The sequence below is a fragment of the Alligator sinensis genome, unplaced genomic scaffold, assembly GCF_000455745.1.
Source record: "Alligator sinensis unplaced genomic scaffold, ASM45574v1 scaffold861_1, whole genome shotgun sequence".
NCBI classification, from domain to species: Eukaryota; Metazoa; Chordata; order Crocodylia; family Alligatoridae; genus Alligator; species Alligator sinensis.
Window position 1 is genome coordinate 1,271,328 of NW_005842153.1, and position 20,309 is coordinate 1,291,636.

Below are 20,309 nucleotides of genomic sequence, written 5' to 3' on the forward strand. Positions count from 1 at the left end.
GACAAGGTATGGCTGGCCTTGCTGGCTGTGGTCTGGCATTGGCGGCTCATGTTCATCTTGGAGTCAATAATGACTCCGAGATCCCTTTCCACCTCTGTGATTTCAAGAAGGGAATTCCCTGGCTTGTATGTATGCTGTGGACTCCTTCTCCCAAGGTGCAGCACCCTGCATTTGTCTACGTTGAACCCCATCCTAGTCTCATCTGCCCACTTTTGTAGTCTGTCTAAATCTGTTTGCAGCCTCTCCCTTCAAGTGTGTCCACCCCGCCCCACATCTTAGTGTCATATACAAACTTGGACAGCGTGCTTTCCACCCCCTCATCCAAGTCGCTGATGAAGATGTTAAACAGTGCAAGCCTGAGGACTGAGCCCTGGGGTACCCCACTGCTCACATTTCGCAAGGTTGAATACAACCCGTCCACCACTACTCTCTGGGTGCGCCCCATCAGCCAATTTTTTACCCATGCAACTGTGTAGGCATCAGTGTTTTTTCAGAAGACCCATGCTTCATTCTCTGATGGGCTTTAACAAGTATTTGTAGTGATTTGTTTCCATATAGTTGTTTATAGTGAATTATCAGTGTTTGTATGTCTCTAAGTTGTAGCTACCATTCTCAAAAACATGTTGTATTTCAATCACTCTGGAACACAGGAAACAGCTATGTAATTAAAAGGAGTTTTTGACAGTTAATCAAACTTTGTTTTGAAGTTCTATTGATTGCTACTGTTGTTACCTTAATTTTTACAGGAAAAGATAGCCCATAGAGCAGTCACTTAGACTGTGCACACTGAGTAATTATAGCATAATAATTATCAGGCTAGCTGTGGGTAACTAATTGAAGTCATGGACTAGCCGCTGTTTAGTACTGTTAATGAAACTGTCCCTCTTCACTCCCACATAGCACACACTCTGGCACACACACAAATGATCATGTTTGAGGGAGTCTAGTCAGTGTTGCTATTAGTCACATTATTTTAAATCCTGAAATTGAGATGTCCTGATATATGTCCAATATCTAAAATGCAATTGTTGAATTAGGCTAGGGACAGAAGTTACATATAAACCAGTGTAAGTGATCAGAAGCTGGTTTAAACCTATAACAGAACAGAAGTTCAGTGCACATAAACCAGTTTCAAAATGACTGAACTTGGTTTAAGATAAACATGGTTGAATGCAGTATGAGATTTAACAGGTTTGGGTCAGACCAGTTTATGAAACTTCTGTCCCAGACCCTTTCCTTGTTCAAGTTAAAGCAGAGCTCCCCAGCATCCCAGCATGCTTTCCAGCCCTGGGCAATGCTGTGCTGTCTAGTCTAGCAAAGAAGGGGTGGTGGGGAGGAGGCAGGGATTTCCCCCTCCCCACCCCAAACCCCAGCTGGGGTCTGGGACTAGGGAGGGGTGGGGGGTTAAACTTCCCTTCACCCAAAAACAGAGCGTTCCTGCCCTGCTAAAAACTTACTGCTGGCTATGACTGTGGACTAGAAATCCCAGAGGCACCTGGAAGAGGAAGTAACGAGCAACCCTGCAGAGTCCTTCTGCTGTGATTCTAGACTGCAAATCCCAGAGACCTCAGGGGCAGCAGGAAGAGGAAGTGAACACACAGCCCATGCTGGCCAGGGAGTTGTCAGAGGAAGCTGTCCTATAGCACCAGCGAACTATCTTCTAATGCCCCCCAGCTTCTTTCCTGAGCCACTGCAAGCATGTGGCTGCATCTCCTGATTTAAAAGTGAATGGTTGTCCAGTTGTTTCTCAGTCTGATCTCTTCAGTTTAGACTAACCTGCAAAGACTGAATCAATTCAGCCTTGGGCTTTTTGACTCTCTGTACTTAGCCTTTAAGTTCATAACTTTCTGTTTTCCATCGTGGATACATACATTTATCTTTTTTCAAATCTTGGTATGCTGAGATACAAAAAGTATTGACATTATAGCAAGTGCTTTACTATATTGTATTATATGTTATATTTCCTTAGGTTGTTTGTAAGTTTTTGGGAAAACTTCGGCAGTCTGTTTTTGGCAAAACTTAAATTTAACTTGTGTTATTTATAAAGTACACTAGAAACATATATACCTCCAATGATAGCTCTTAAAAACCTACCAATTGCTTTAAATATCTACTTGTTTCCTCTTGTAAGTAAGGGATAAATGTAGAAATAGTACAACACTGTGGTACTGTCTCAGGTAAATTTTACTTGAGATCATAAAATTCACAATTATTTAAGAATGGAACATTATATCAATTTTAGATAAAACAACCCCACTAATGGTCATGACAGGGTTACAAAAATGTACAAAAATGGCACAAAAAATGGCAGTCTCATACCTTCTCTCAAAAAAAAAAAATCATACATTCTGCTGAAATAAAGTATCATGTTACTGAGGCTTTATTTTTGACAAAATTACATCTATACAGAACATTTTCTAAGACTATGGTATTTTTGCATCAAATAAGGCAGCAGTTATCAAAACAGATATACAGAGTTCATTTTGTGATGCATTATTGTTATGTTTTCTAATTGTGTTTGTTCACTTGCATTCATTCTCAAGATTCAGTAATATTCAGTGTATCTCCCAATTCTTTGCTGAAGTAATGAGATACAAACTTATTTATATGTGATGGCAACATCATAAATTGCTTGAGCCTTTGAAAAACAATAAACTGAACATGTTACAAGAGGAACCAGTGCCTCTCATTGGTATTACCTCTTTCAAGATGACAGGAGACCTCAAGAGGCCTGAAAATTCTTAGTTGTATGAGTTTGTGACTAATAGGTGGTTTGATGTGACAAGAGCTAGCTGTCTAGGGAAATTGAAGCATCTTTAAGCTCGATACCCTTTGTGTCTCATTCTTTTGTAGGTTATTGTTGTGAGGCCTGCGGGGACCTCTTTTACAGTTTGCATTCACAGACAAAATGTGATCAGCAAAATCTCTATAGTTTTACTGTTGTTATTGATCTGCTGCCATTCCATGCTGTGGCTAATTTGCTTGTTAGCAGTAATTTTAAAAGCTAGTTATAGTTTTATCCTCTGCTCAAGTCTTTTATTTATTTTCTGCCTAATTAAAACAATAACAATTTTAGCCACAGAAAACTCTTCCATGTCTGGGGTTACTAAATCTGAATGTCTTTGTCCTTTCATGCCTCCTCATGATCATCTTTAATCAAGAGACTAAAGAAAATGAAAGTATGCAATGTTCTTTTTTCTGTGACTAAAATTGTAATGCAATGGAAAAAAGAATAGTTACTTTACCTGAGATGCGTAAGATGCATTATAATTTATAAGTACTAAAGAAAAGAAATGGCTTTATAATAGAAATTACACTAAAATAGCTTTTTATTGAGCAGTTTCCCTAGACTTTTACCTTCAAATCAGAGGCAAGGGATTAAAGAATTTGAAAATTGGGAAGCTCATGGATTTAGTCGATAATTCTTTGGTATGGCTTAATTAGAAATATACAGTAGTCAGTTACTTTTCATGCACTATTTTCAATCTTAGCCAACAGTTGGAACATATTTCATTAAATATTTTAATGTATTTAAAAATACGTTCAGTTTGATCCATTACATGGCCATATGAGTCCTGGGAAATCATAGAATATAATGCACCAATAGCTGACACCAATACCATACTTTTGCACAGCTTTGAAGAAATATGCATATCTTTGACCTACAGTAAGACTTAGTGAGTACATCTACATGTTCACAAATGTGTCTTAGATACCGCACAGTTAATTTAGTACTTGCTTAATAAAGTACTAAATGAATGTGCAGTAACTGGAGTTACTGCACAATTGCGTCGGTTAATGGTTATTTTGTGATGCTTACTGCACTTTAGCCTAATAACACTGAGCAGTAGGCTATAAACATGGTTTTCCACTGCCACACTACTGTGCAATGTTATTAAGCTAATGCTTAATAAGCTTCTCATGTAGACGTGCCCAGTAAGAAATAATTTAGATATCTGAAGTTACTGATGCTACTATAAAGCAAATAGATACTTGTGTCTCATTGGTTTGATATGATGCCTCCTGTTGTTCTTCTATAACTGCATTCACTCCTGAATCGCCACACTTTCTCCCTTGCCATTCAAAAGGATTGATTTAACAAAACATCTGTAATGAAACATGAACTAAACATCCATTGATGCCATCTTCCACAAATTCATTTTGGACCTAGAAAATTTTACTTGCTATGTATTCTATCTCAGAATACTGTGCTAGATAGGGTAACTGACTGCCAAAGCCAAAATGGAAACAAATGATTCCCTGAATGATCCCACCTGTGACATTCTACATTACATTTGTAGTGGCTCTCAGCACTTAATGGAGGAAATTACTGTATATTATAATAAAATCAAGCCTTTGAGTGACAATACATTTGATTGACTCCAAATAGTTTATAATGTATTTGCAACCAACTTAATGCATCTTCAAAACTGATTGGCTGCCAGACACAGGATCTCCAAGTAAAGTTAAAAGTTCTCAAAAGCACTATCAACTTCTCCCATTTGAAGTAATGACTCTCAATGCTTATGACTTCCCTGAAATTTCAGAGGAAAAGCAAGATATTGTTGAGGTAGAATTGACATGGGCCATTACGAATAATTGTATTTCATTCTGGGAACACCAGAAGCTAATGTAGTCTTATTTAAACCGTTAGATCTATATAATAACATTGTAATCTGCCCACTGCAATCTGCAAGGTTCACTGTTTCATTGTACTGCTCCTAGATCAGCCTGGGAGAGTGAATCTAGGACATGAACAGATGGAACAACTGTATCAGTATAAAGGCAGGGGGAGTGCATATCAGCTAATCCCATGCAACCATTTCATCTGTCTCCTTCTGACCTACACTAAGTGAAGCTAAACTTCAGCAATATAACCCTGAATGAAACAAGGGGGAAATTAGTGGGTTAGGAGTGGACATATGCAACAGTTTCATCAAATAGTAGAGTAAACATTTCACCTCTGCATTCTTCTCACAGAGAGTGTGTCTACACATGTATTTGATCCAGCCTAAATTTAGTCTGGTATAAAATACTTTGGATTAAGCATTTTTGGGCAGGTGTCTACACATGCACGATTAAGGAGCAGATTTGCTGCTCTTTGCACCAAGTTTCCTACAGCCCTGCAATGGGCCCCTGCCACTACTGGGGGAAGCTCTAGGCTCCCCCTGGGTGCTAGCCCAGGGGCTGGCAGCAAGCACCAGGCCGGGAGACAGCTCTCTTGACCCTGGGGGCTGCTTCCTGCTGGGGCAGGGACAACGATCCCCTGCCCTGACAAGAGGGAGCTCCTGGCCCTGGTTCCCCAATCAGGGGCAGGGGAGTTGGACAGAGCTGCAGGGGTGGAACAAGTCCTAGCCCCCTGCCCCAATCCAGTGGTGAGGCAGCTGGCTCGCCGCTAGCTGCCCCAGCAGCAGATCAGAACAAGAGGCTGGGACTGGCTTCACCCCTTCAGCTCCTTCCAATCCCCCTGCCTCGATCACCTAATTGATCAGGACAGTTTACAACCCCCACCCTGCATGCCAGGCAGAGGCTGGGCAGCTTGTTCCCCACTCAGCTCCATAAATCCAGAGCTGGGGTAGGAACAGGCTGGGGAGTTTGGTGGTGTGGGTGGACAGGACAGAATGGGGAGTTTGTTCCCTGCCCAACTCCATGAATGCAGAGCTGAGCAGGGAACAAGCTCTCCAGTGTGTTTCCCCACAGCTCCATGCTTATGGTTCTGTGCAGGGAACAGGCCCCCTTGCCCCTACCAGGATTATGTCCTCCCCCCCCCCCACCCTGAGCAGGGGGACATAATCCCCATCTGGGCTTCTGTGGTGGGGCCCACTCCAGCAGCAGGCAGCTCTCAGTGGCAGGGAGCTACCTCCTACCCCCTGGTGGATGGCTGACCAGGAACAGATTTTGCTCCCAGTCAGGCTTCTACATGAGCGCTACTGCGCTGTTACTAGTCTTGAGTAAATTTGGTACTTGCGTTTGCAGGTAGCAAATTTACTTGGGATTAGGGAGGTTTACTGCAATTAAGCATGTGTACATGTAGACACACATGCTTACTTAGCAGTAAACTATGCTAATGTGCAGTTAAGTGTCTTGTGTAGATCCACCCAGAATGTATGAAATCTGTTTCCTTCCCACACTGTTCCTAGTGATGTGACAGGAAGTTCCTGCAGTGCTGTTGTAAGTGTGTCATAATTCAGGCCTTGCTCTGTGTCCTTTTATTTTCTTGTGTTACCTGAGAAGCAGCTGCATTCTGCACTAGATTTTCATTAACAGTAAAACTAAGTTATGCAAAAAACCCAACCAATTAACCCAAGAAAAACCTGCCAAACTCACCAAACACAAAAAGGTCTGTTTGAGTAGTTGCACTCCTGTGCTAAAATGTGTGTGCTATTGAATTGTCTTTTTTGCAAATAATGCAAAAGAAAAATTCACCGAAAGGTAAACCAAAAAAAATGTCCCAGACAAAAAGAGATTAGGCACTTCTTTGACTATCTAATGAAAGTGTATGGTCTTTTAAAATTACCAGCAGCTAGAACTTTTAAAATCACTTTGGCCTAGGTAGTACTTATAAGTCAGCACTTCAGGAAGTTACTAATAAACACAGGCATGAAGATAATTCTTTCATTTTATTAAAATACAGGGATGGTTTCCAGCACCAACCTGGTATCTTTAAAAAGGGCTTTTATGCCAATTAGCATTTATAGTTATTCAGTTGACAATTGTCTTCCCATCATTTTCTTGTGGTGTTATTCCTACTTTTCTGATATAAACTTCAATATTCTTCCCAAACATTTGAATTCTACTTATCTCCTGGTTAATACTGATTACAGTGTATAACTGATGTTATGCCAAAAGTTTGTTTACCAGATTAAGAAAGGAAAAATAGAGAAGAGAAGGGTTGAGCTTATACTATCTACAGTGAGCTTTCTGACTTCTCCCTTTAAGTTTTCTGCATTCTCTCTACTTACAAAAAAACCACTCTCACTGATGTAAACCTGAATTTGTTTCTACATTAGATTGGCATATCATGAATCCCAAATCCTGTATTCAAGTTCAGCACTTGTTCAGCCATAGTTATGTACCATGTCCTTTAAATTCAAACGTAGATTAGAAACAATCCCAAGGTTTGAGGAAGTTTGGGTTTGATATTCTGGTTTTGTGCAACATAATGGAGACAGACCAAAGCCACAAACGTCAGACCACATCTAACTCTCCCAGAGTGGGAGGTGATTCAGATCCACTGTTCTAGTTGGGAAGAATCTGCTGAAAAATTCATACTTGTTTATTTTTATCACACACCATAAATGTGAGTTGCCATGGCAGTTTCAATGTACTAAATTATAAGTAATTGGTTCTTGGGATTGCCTACCACTGAAAACAAGCATATTAAATTTAGCCTTACAAACTTCCTTATGAGTAGCCCCTATTTCCTCAGGGGCTGTACTGGTGCTACTTAGTTTCCTTTTCTGTATGGCTAATAAAGAGAAACCATTTTTAAGGGTCCTAGTCATTAAGTTGTCGGGAAATCAATAATGACACATCTCTTTTTTGTAGATCAGATTTAAGAAGAATTAAAACTGAAACCTTCATAATGACTTTTTAAATCTCTCAGTGTGGATCACTGGGAAAAAGAAAAAAGAACTCAGGAGGGAGTATTTTCAGGATGCATATGATGACTTATTGTTATTGCTATACACAGTATTGTAGGTATAACAGCAATTGAAAAGGTGGGTGATATTAAAATTGCTAGAAAAATTTAGCTGAACTAATGTTTTACATGTTTTGTGAAAGATATATTAATCTCATCTCACAGGAGCCGTCACTGTTACAACTAACCCCAGAGCTGTAAAATGAGCTGTAAAATGGATTTGATATTAGAATATTACAAGTTCTGTCATTATGGGAAAGATTAACTATACAGCCTGATGAAGGTCTATTGCTCTTAGTGAGGCAGTGGTGCCTAAGACAAGAAACCGCTTAGTAATTATAGCTGACTTAGTGGAAATAAAAAGAGCAGAAAGAGGGCACATTGGAATAATTATGAGTAATGACGAGACAAATGCTTTGAACAAGGTAATAGGGAGATAACAATTTCGTGGGGACAGATTGTAGAAAGGGTTAAGTCCAAAATAAGTTGGAGGCTTTAATACTGGAATAAAGTTATAATTTATTTCTGTTCAACTGAGTGAGCATTGTCTTATCTGTAATATTTCCCTTCAGGGGACTTAGCAAGATAATTTTACAGGGTTATATCTGTGCTACCTTGACATCTATGCACTTGGAATGTATACATGCAAAGTTTTGGTTTTGAAGACATGGTTTGCTATATATATCATTTTGGGGTTTTGGGTGGGAATTTTATTCATACAATTGGGTGGCTACTCATTTGTTTTTCTTAGTCAGGCTAAGTGTAGGTTTCATGTATATCCTTCATATGAAATTTGCAATTTTAATATTTATAAAAATGTATATAGAATATTAGAATATAAGTCTCCTTATACCTAGGATGAATAACTTTCAAAAGGGGGTGGATAGTTGCAGGGACTGGTTCCCTTCTCACTTTCTGTGGTGTTAATCAAAAGTCAGGGGTTACACCAATGCAAAACTAGTGTATGGGGCTAGAGGATGGGATCTAATAGAATCCTACATTTGTGTGTTTAGGACTCATACCTCCTTTACTGAAGTCAGTGGGAGTTTTGCCATTGATTTCTATGGGAGCAAAAGCAGTGCTTTAAAGAATACTTATGCTTGTTGTGATAAATCCCAGTTGGCTTTAGCTGGGCTACAGGCATGCATCTGAGAAAAGCATTTACCCCAATCATTTAAGAACCACATTTTTTCTTCAATATATGCATACAGTTCTTATTAACTTTCATGAAATCTATCCCTAAATTTCAGATTCAGCATGTATATATCTAAGGATATATAAATGTTCTTTATATCTACAGAAGGGAAAGAATGCCAATTACATGTACACCAGGCTCATTTATGATTACAAAACACAAAGTTAACACAAAATTTCAAGCCAGGTACATCAGAGGACTTGGGAACAATGGCATTACTAGATCCTACATGAGACCTGATAAGAATATGCTAGTTTTCTCAGACACTCTGATGGGTGATGATGACAGATAAAAGAAGTTTGAGAGAAGAGGAAAGGTTATTCAGTGTAATGAACTGTTATATTGGGATGGGCACAGAGAGGAATAGCACATGGCCGGTCTAATGGACACAGTGAGCCATATTAGAATTATCTTAGAAATGTCACAATAGCCTTGCATTTTTACTTTTTCATTAACTAGATTTTAAGAAACACCATCAATATTAATAAAATATTGATTTTTTGGAAGTCAAAACTTCTAGGAATTCTTTCTCTCTTTTTTTTAAATCTGTAAATGACCTATTACATTCTGCATACTGTAGTTTACAACAGTTTCCAGCTATTTATAGTAACCCCCTTCTCCCTGGTTTTGCATGTCCTGAATTGTTCTTCATAACTGCTAGAAGTAATGGGGGTAATTAAAATGCAGCAGCAAAGGCAATGGAGAGTTACAGATAAGCAGTAAAGGTTTATGCAGTTGCTACTTTTAAATGGCACAATAAGGTGAAATTCACTAATTAATGTATTTCATTTTCTAAGTCATAGAGATACTGCTAGTCATCCTGGTTATAGTCTAACCATATTTTATTTTTCTTTTATAGCACTAGGGCTGGATTTTTAAGTAAAAGGTCTCAAAGACTTATTTGTAAAGTATGTCTGGATGCAAGCCAACGTGAAAAAAAATCAGTGTTTTGCACAAAATGGATAATTCCCCAGATAAGAACTCTAGCTGGTCAATAAACCTAAAAGGTATTTCTTGATGTTTCAAAATGGCATTCTCTTGGCTGCTGTTGGTTTATCTTAGATGTTCTATGGTGGGGAAAATAGGTTATGGTGGGGAAACAGGTCTCCATTGACAACTGCTTTTTTGAGATTGAGAGTGTGTTCTTAATCCATTTAACATGTACCTTATATGTAAAATATTAGCACTATACAAAATCATCATCACATATCTAATAATCCTTAGATAGACTAGGTCAGTGGTCAGAACATTTCTTCCATACTATGAGAAACCTGCATTCTAGATCTGGATACCTGGCTTCTAGGTCCTTTCCTGCCTGAAGAGATTCAGACCCATATTTCTGTGGACAGTGCCTTAACCACCTAGCTAGAGAGTGATCTGAAGTAAGGGCATACTCTAAATGCTTCCTGTTGAAGACATGCCACTTTACAATAGAGAATTCAAGATTCATCAGCCAAGAGGAAGCATAACTCTAAAACCCACTGTTTAGGTTGCTTACTTGGGGAAAGGAAAACCTGGATTCTGTTCCTGTTCCAAAGGTTATTTCTGTATTTTATTCAATGATTTTTTAATGTAAAATGCAGAAGCTGTCCCTGCAGCAGATGAGTACTCTGACCATGGACTACAGAGTTATACACCTCTCTAGCCAAGTGACTTGAATTTTTTTGGAAGTGGCAAAAAGGGTGCCTCAACCTCAGAACTATCTATATGGTAGTTCAAATCCCCCTCAGGCTGAAAAGGATATAGAAGAAAAGTAGTCTCTCTTATGCTGGGGGAGTGCTCTCATCACTAGTTAGTAGTACAAAAAGTCAGCACCTCCAATCCAACCTTTTAAAAAAGAAATAAGTGACCCATGCCAAGTATCCCATGTACAGTTCCAAAGTAAGTTCATATGAATCCAGGAAAACTGGATTAAATATTTATCTGATCATGCACAGCAGTTCCTATCTGAAACTGATATCTAGTTACTCATGCTAGTTGTTCCTGATCATTAACTGCTATAGTAGTCTAAACTTATTGTAGTTCTCTATACATCCAGCTATTGCAGTAAATATACCATGTTGCACAGCAGCAAGTCACTCCTTTTATTATTTTCAGCTATCACATTAGTTGGCTCAGTTAGAGCAATACTTTGCTCTAATCCTAGCCTGTATGTCAAGTGGCATTTCTGATCCAGTAAGTGTATTATTTAATACTAGAAGGACTTCCACCATCCAGGATTTGTAGTGCTGGTAGCAAACCTGCAAAGACAGCATTTCAGGCTTTCCAATCATGTGAAAAAAATCTGCCTCATTAAAGTAGCATTGTGATAACACTCTGAAACAAAACTTCTAATACATAATGCATACCATGAACAATGTTTGCATTGCATAGACCATTATATTTCCACACATTCTGTATTCAAACTTGCTGTAAACAAAGCAGATACATCATCACTGTATCCCTTCTATAGTTTTGGAAGCAGAAGGCTGGAAGCAGAGGTGTCAAGTGTGTAGGGACCCTGGCCCCAATTGGGAAGATGGCTGTCACCTGAAATGCATAAAACTTTCTATATGTCCATTACCCCCACCCCTGGCAAAAATAAAAGTTGGAGCCTGTGGCTGGAAGGAAAATTCATGAACGACCTCTTTAAAAAATGACAGCAATCTAGGCAACTTGCAACTTCAGTAGGAGTACAAAGTGATAAAGCCTCTGGATATTTTACAACATTAAAATGCCAGTTTCTCATTTGGTTTAGTCCTGGGGGCGGGGAGATTATATACAGAATAGTGTGTTATTTCTGATTAAGCAAATAAATAATATTTATATATCAGTCCTCAGCTCTTAATTGGACTTTGCTGCTTTATTTAAGAACAAAAAACTCGTGATAAGATTGGTTAAAAAGCAACAACATATTCATAACAAATTCGCTACTCTTACTCTCCCTTTGCTGGCTGTGTTTATTAGGGGATAAGTCACAGTGGTTGGTATGATATATTCATTCTTGTATCTTGGGTACTTCCTTATAATTTACGAGTGGTGAAACCACAAGTGGGTGGTAGGCATAGAAAATGTATTAGCCCAAAGTGTTCCGTCCATGTAGAGGTCAACAATGCAATTTGCTTCTGCTTTTAAAGATGAAGAAAGAGATGATAAATTGGAGAAAAATATATTCCAAAAGTGTAACACCTTTTAAATCATAACAAAGAATTATGAAGATAGTTTCTTAATCAGTGAGACAATTTCCTAGTCTCTCTCAATTATTTTGCAGTATTACTTACTCTCAACTAACTTTTGTAAACTAGCTTCTTGTGCATTCTTATGACATATATGATGCTTTCCTATTCATTTTGAATTGAATTTAAAGAAATAAAATTTAATAAAAACCAGTAAAATCATGGGGTAGCCATTCTACTTCATTGGAAAACTGACACATCATGATGCATTTTTTCAGTCACTTGGCTTTTACCTTCCCTCTCATTATCATAAATTTGTTCTAAAATTCAAAAGGCATATATTCCAGTAAATCTACTGTAGTTCCCTTCAGTGTTAAACCTAAACTTGTATAGATGAACCTGGTTTTATTATTATTACTATTACAGCGAAAGTTTGATCACACTTAGACCAATATATAGCAAGAACAACTCTTTTAAAGTCAGTAAAAATAATGCCTATCTGGAAGCTGGGCACACAGGGTGTGTGCTGGTGGAATGTGGGGTTTGCAGGAGTGGGGCCGAGGGATGTGGGAGGACCATGGTGTGTGTGGGCAGGTGTGGGTGGATCATGGTGGGACTGTGGGGAAGGGAGACTGCAGGGAGGGGGCTACAGCAGTGGCAGCAGTAGCCACATGCAGAAGCTGTGCATGCCGGCTGAGGCTATGGTCCTCCCATGCAGGAGGGTGGGAGTGAAGCATGTAGGCTGCGTGGGGTACAATTAATTGGTGGGTACCTGCAGGTGAGATGAAATTACCTGGGAGTCTAGATCCAGCCCATGGGCCATATTTTGACCCCCTTCTACCTGATAGGATGAGACCTGCTGGCAGGATCTGTGGCTGCAGGGACAGTGCCGGCTGAGGCTATGGTCCTCCCATGCAGGAGGGTGGGAGTGAAGCATGTAGGCTGCGTGGGGTACAATTAATTGGTGGGTACCTGCAGGTGAGATGAAATTACCTGGGAGTCTAGATCCAGCCCATGGGCCATATTTTGACCCCCTTCTACCTGATAGGATGAGACCTGCTGGCAGGATCTGTGGCTGCAGGGACAGTTGTCCCCACATCCTGGTGAGTGAAGGGGTCAGGGGAAGCGCTAACTGCTCTATGATAAGAAAACCAAAGTCAAACAACAAAACGTATAGGTATTTAGAATTCACTTTATTATGATGATAGAGACACTGGTATGCTTCCAAGTTGCTTTAACATTGTAGATATATCAATGAAACATTGCCCAACTCATTGCTCTCTCTCTGTCTCTCTCTCTCTCTCTCTCTCTCTCTCTCTATATATATATATATATATAGTAGTCTTGTGTTTTAATTGTGGAAGAACATGGATTGTGCGGTATTTTACAGAGTGAATTTGGAATTTTTTTATCTGGGATTTTTCAGTTTTTAAATAGGGAACACCAGAGTTTCTGCTAGGGAGGCAAGTGGCAGTACCCAGGCAAAGGAGCCTGCTCAGAGCTAACACCCAGGACCTGGCTGGAGGTGGCTGAGCTCCTGGCCACTTGGGGCCAGGGGGACATGCTTTGACAGTTCAAAGCAGGCCACCACACTGAGAACATCTTCCAGGTGATAGATGCCCAGATGACCAAGCAGGGGCACACATGGCTGTAGTACTGCACAAAGGCCAACTCTGCAGCCACAGCCCCCTGGCAGCTGGTGCAGCGGGGCAGATACCTCTACTGGCTGTGCAGTCCCCATCCAGGTCTGGCAGGCATGGAGATCACAGTCAGGCAGCAGGCCCCATTGCCAGACTGCTGTAGTGGGTAGAGGGTGCAGGGAACTCTCAGGGCTGCTGCAGCAGTCCAGCTGGCACAAGGGGTAGTGTCCCCAGGTATCAATTGGCTGGGCTGTAGAAGCTCCTGACAGCAAGTGGCCCTGAGCTACTTGCCAGGGCAGCTTTTTATACTGCTGGGGACAGCACAGGTGCTGGCCCCAGACTCTAGCTCCCCCTGGCTGCAGATCCGGGAGGAGCCAGGCAGGGTTATTTTGCCCCAAGTGGCACAATTTGCCCCACACCAAAGTGCATGTCCAGGCACATGCACTGAGGCAAATTTGCACCACTTCTATTTGAGCGGCTGCAAGTACATGTGCCTGAACGGGTGGACATGCCCAGAATGAGGAAAATGGAAATCATTCATTCAGGGAGCTTAAAATAATATAGGATTAATTCCTTTAATGAAATAACTTTTCTATAACGTCAGTGCATACTAGTTTCATGATTCCCTACTTTTGCTGTAAATAAGTTGCAGTAGCACAAGTAAAGATAACTAAATAATAGTGGGAAAATGGCTAATGTAAGGGCAAGAATGAGTGACATGTTTTGAAATTAGGTATTTTTGAGAATCCTAGATACAGGATTCTGTGAAATTGCTTGTAGGTCTTAATCACTTACTGTTCATTGCTGGGTCACTTAGTCACCTGGGAAGCTCTGACAAATATTAGTATGCATTGAGGGTTTTTCAGATGTAGTGAAAATACTGCAGCTGCCCTGCTGTGGTAATTTACACACAGTATATGGTGTAATGGACTTTGATTATGTATACACCTAATTCCCTTTCTCTGATGGACTGTGATCTGATCTACATTCATAATCCTTTTGTAATGCAGTGTGTGGTTGTTGAAGGTTAATTGATAGCAATTGACTAATAAGGTATTTCACTGTTGAAAACTGGTAGTACTCACTTGGAATAAATGTAATACAGAAGAAGCAGAAAACAGCAAAGTGAAGAGAAGCTTTCCATTTGGAAAATAGAGATATAAAGTGTGTGCTCAAAGGCAAAAAAATATTATCTTAAGAGGTGATGGGTCCTCCTCAGCACCATGTAGGTAACTTGCTTTGTTGCAGACCTTTTCACAATCAGAACTTGTTTAAAGGAGTTTATTACTTTAGAATGAGTTTGTCATTCATAATCAGGGAAACTTGAAAATCAAAAATAGATTATTTAAAAAAATTAAAGCTGTAGGTTAAACAGCTTTACTATTCTGCTTCCTTTTGCTGCTGTACCCCTGTCCTTTGTATGTTGTTGATTTAGATTGTAAGAGAAACCTCAACTTCATGTTTTGCCATGGAACATTGAGAATTGATTTATTTCTTGCAGTATTTATGGACTGAGACTTTACAAATACTAATTGCTAATATTACGTATTGCACTAAAACTTTAATTCAAAACAAAAATCAACATCAACCTCTGCAGTACTTTTGGCTAAAGACCTATTATGAGGTTTTGGCAGAACAAATTCAGATAATTTTAGTCAAACATTTACATTAATCCATGAACTAATATTAACTGAGCAACAAGCTCTCGAGTGATCTTCATACATTCATACAGTTGGAAGCGCAACTCGGAGGCAGTAGACAGGCTGTACCTTCTAGACGCTGTGTCTACTGAGGCCCCAGTACACTTTCCTCATGCTTTTCTATTATGAATACTTCAACAGTGAGAAAATAAAAGCAGAGTGTTTCACCTCAACATCTTTCACCTACGAAATGTAGAACTGAGAAACTCACCATTGTTTTGCCAGACCTAGTGACTCTGGTTTGCCACACCATACATTTCTTAATCATAGAGCTTTAAGGAGGATGGGTTTTGAAGTTATGGAAAAATATGGATAAAAAGGCTTTTTTAATCCTTGTGACTAGGTATGACTCTCCATGAGGATATATTATGGAGCAGGCAGTGGCTGCCAGCTAGCTAGAAAATGCATCTATATATTTTAAACTAAATACAAAAAGCAGGAGATCCTGGTCATGGGCCCTTCTGCCCTATTCAAACCAATAGACCCAACATACATTAGATCTCCATGTACATCCATGGATATGTATTTACTGAAATGAAAACTGGAAAAGTGGTGATGTTAATAGTTTCTAATATTACTTAGTTGAGCAAGAACGGGACAATTTTCACTGAAAAGTGAAAATGAGACATCCAGTTTGGATTAAAAACAAAAAAAAGAGCCAAAATTCATATTCAAAATGTAAACTGGAAAGAACTAGCACTTCGGCTTTTAGCTGCAAAAGAAAATGCAGCACCATGGCAAGAGATTTCTTGAACTATTGTTTATATATCTGAAATTAGTAGGCATAGGATATTTTGAACCAAATTGCAGTTGTTCTGTTATGGATTTTATTAGTGTAGGGCTGTAGGGTTAGTACATGGGGTAAGGACTCTTTCAGAATGGGGCTGCCAACAGTTTGAATGCAGGTACTGGGAAACATATGGAAAAACAGCACTGGCAGCAATTCTAAGAGCTCTGATATCCCTTGAGGATTCAGCCTTGAAAACAAGGTTTTAAGGTTCACCAAAAATACTGAGAGTTCCTTGGGGCAAAGGCCATCTTTCTGTTACATGTGTACCTAGTTCAATGAAGTCCAAATTTCTAACAAGGGCTTCTAAATGATCTCCTAAGTTAAATAATGAAGAGCAGGTTGACAAATAATGATTTTTTCTATGCTCAAGGAAAACCCATACAAGAAATGTCAGTTGCTGTTTTTAAAAGGAAAATAATTAAAATTAGCATTTTAAAGGGTTTAAATGTTTATAATGAGTTGTGTGCATGTTGTCAGTCTATTGAAAGTTGATATATTGTTGCAACACATGGCATATATTAGGATATTGCTTGAATGAATGTGGAGCTGGGCTCTAATGGGAAGATTTCTGGAGACAGCGACAAGAACAAAGATAGAAACTGAAGATTTTAGAGTGCAGAAGAGCATATAGGATCCTGCTTGGGATGCCAAGATAACCTTTAACTGCTGTGCTATTTTCAAATCTATGGTGAGCATATCATTTTTTCCCATTGCACCCAATATCTGTGGCTTAACTCACTAGCTTTTACTTAACATTTTAAGTTGTGAGGTTTATTTCAGGATCTGGTGTGCAATTAATCTTAGTGTGTAATTATTTTTAACTAAATACTTTGTGTTTGCCAGCCACATTACTTTAAACTCTTTGTGTTCAGTGTTTTTATTCATAGGCTCAAGGTTGGATGTTGAATCATTGTTTAGATATGCTTTACCTTTTGTGGTATGCTCTTAAATTCTACAGAATATTTTTTTATGGTTTCAAGGTTCGGTTGCATTAAGCGCATTAAGTTCTTAGACCCAAAGTTTAACTAATCAATAATCCTTATATATACTGGAAAGGCTGGGGATTTGAACTCCAGCATACTCTATAGATATATAAAGGGTGTAATACAATCAGATTCTGATTAATGAACAGCTGTTTCCTTTTTTTTTAAAGTCTGAAAACTGTAAACTTGGACACAACCATAACTTAAGGAGAAAACCCTTCCTTTAATGGGAAATTGAACCATTTTAATTAAGTTACATTCAAGAGGAAGTCTCCTTATGTTGTGCAATACAACAGTAAAGAAGCAAAACCATGGAAATATTATTTTTATATATGTAAGCTCAGAAACATGGCATTTCTCTCAGAAGAGAAGAAATGGTATATTTGATTTTTTTTTTATTTCCCATGTAGTGTGCTTTGCTTGTATACTCAACCAGATTTGCAGATTTTGTAAATTTCTTGAAAACAGAATTGCTCTGTGAAGATTGGCTTTCCTAAAAGGCTTTGAACTTTAGCATCAGCTTTATGCAGTACACACAAGCATTCATTTTATTATGGCAGCTACCAGCTTCTTCACAGCTGCGATATGAATCTGAAAGTTTGTGGTGGAAACAAATTTTGGGGCACAGGTGTTGGAAAATGGTAGCTAGAATTCTTCAGGGATCCATAAGCATGCAAATACTCATAACTTAGATTGAGCAGAGGCTCTTTGGAGAATCCCCCTGGAGGCATGGTAATTTACGTTTGGAAGACCATTGCATTGTTTGCTGTCATCCCAACACTCACCACTGACCAATGATTTTAAAAAGCTGCAAAGCCTGGTTAGTCTCCAGTTGGTCTTCATCTGAGGCACTGGAAAGAACCTCTTTTAAAATGAATCCACAGAACAAGTACAATAGAGTCACAAACAAAACTCCAGAATAACCTGCTCCTTGAACCAATTAAATTGTGACTAAGCATTAGCATACAGAGGACTCCAACATATTGCATTTATAGTCACTCCTTGATGGTCTTTGTTTCAAATCCATAATATACACAAATACAAAAGCTATTAGTGTAGTACTATGCGACTCATATTAATTCATTCCATGTTTTTCAGCAAGTCTTTTTTTCAAAGGTAAGATATTTTACTGGTAGGACATTTTTAAAAATGTCTGGTTCAGGGGCTGGGTTGCATAATAGATTTATAGCCTGTACTGGTAAACTGAAGTATCCAGCAAGAGAACCACAAAGCAATGTGGTTCCTACTGTTCCTTGGTACAGCAGGAGGGTGAATAGTTGCAAATACAATGGGCTGCCTGTTAAAGTAAACGTGGAGCTATTATTTAGCTGAGCTTCCATTTGTCCCTAGTAGGCCTGTGCAAGTCAGCAGCGATCCGATCCGGCTTCGGATCCAGCTACTTTAGATGGCCACAATCCGATCTGGAGCTCTGGACTGGGTTTCCGCCTTGATCTGGCTGAAGCGGGTCCGAAACTTCGGAGCCGTCTTGGGAGATCCGGCCATAGGGTATAATGGGGAATCAATGAAATATCTATAACTTTGTTGTTTTTTGTCCGATTTGGATGAAACTTGCAGGGATGGTAGCCTCTTCTGAGAGCATAGCATCTGACAAGTTGCAAGAAGATCAGTGCAGGGGCTTGGGAGGAACTGTACCCCAAATTCTTGAAAGCCAAACTCATGCCACGGCTGTGTGTTACAACACAGGGGGGTCAAAACTGCAGGAGTGGTAGCTCTTGCCGAGGCCACAAAACCTGCCAAGTTTCAAGGAGATTGGTGCAGGGGTTTGGGGGGAACTGCACCTCAACCTGTGGACAAGTAAAACTCGTGTCATGGGTGACACTGCGTGTTAAGGCGCAGCGGGGTGACAGCTGCAGGGATGGTGGCCCCTGCTGAGGCCATGATGCCTGCCAGCTGTGGAGGAGATGGGTGCAGGGGTTCTGGGGCCCTGCACCCCTAGCTGCGGACAGGCAAAACTCGTGCCAAGACTGTCTCTGTCTTGGGGCAGTTGATTGCCTGTATTGATTCTTTCCTCTCCTTAGCCTGGTTTTGTAGGTGCTAATTGATGCTCGTTAAGTAGTTATGTAGTAGCTAGGTCCTGTGTATTGAGCTGGCCCCTGAGTCCCTGGTCCCTGCGTGAATCATGATTGATTGATTGGTAAGTGGGAACACAGCAGCTTAGCAGCCAGGCCTGCAGCAGTGTCTCCCACCCCACCCCGCCCCGAGCCAGAGACAGTCAGTCCCACAAGCACCCATGGCACGAGTTTTGCCTGTCCGCAGCTTGAGGGGCAGTTCCCCCCAAACCCCTGCACTGATCTTCTTGAAACTTGGCAGGCTTTGTGGCCTCAGTAAGAACCTCCAGCCCTGCAGTTTTGATGCCCCCCGTGTTGTAACACATAGACGTGACATGAGTCTTGCTTTCAAGAATTTGGGGTGCCGTTCCTCCCAAGCCCCTCCACTGATGTTCTTGAAACTTGGCAGACTTCATCCTCTCTTCAGAGTCTACCACCTCTGAAAATTTCATCTAAATCAGACAAAAACAACAAAGTTATAAATATTTTATTGTTTCCCCATTATACCCTATGGCTGGATCTCTGACGCAGCTCTGAAGCACTTTGGGAAGCCAAACGAGGCCAGCGCTTGGGCCCGGACGTGCTGCTTTGGACGCCAAAGCATCTGAAGCTTCTCCGCATCTGAAGCTCTGTCCAAAGCCTTGCACAGCCCTAGTCCCTAGTATTCCCATTGGTGGCTTCCATCCCCATGTGGATGCCAGTCAGGAAGAGATGAGCTGTTAGGAAAGGACAGGATCTGTGGGGGCCAGAGGAAAGCACAAGGTGGGAAAGAGAACCTTTGAACATTAGTACAAGAGCCAATAACCAGGAGACTGTAAACAGTTATCAAAATTAGGGTCCAGAACCACGCTCCTTGCAGAAGCAGAACTCCAGGGAACTTGAGGGGTTTTTGTCTAAAAATGGATCATACCCTTGGCTTAACTGTATATCCCCAAGGAAAAAAAACTTTTCATTGAATGACTTAGAATAGCAGGTTTACTAGCTCAGTCAATGCAAGTGTTACATGTCGCTGGTACTCACATATTTTTCCCTAAATACAAGTAAGTGTAAAATCATAGCATTTCAATAGTGACAGGTACAGGAACAGGAGAACCAGTAGGATTTATTTGTGGGTGTGTGTGTGGGGGGGGGGGCG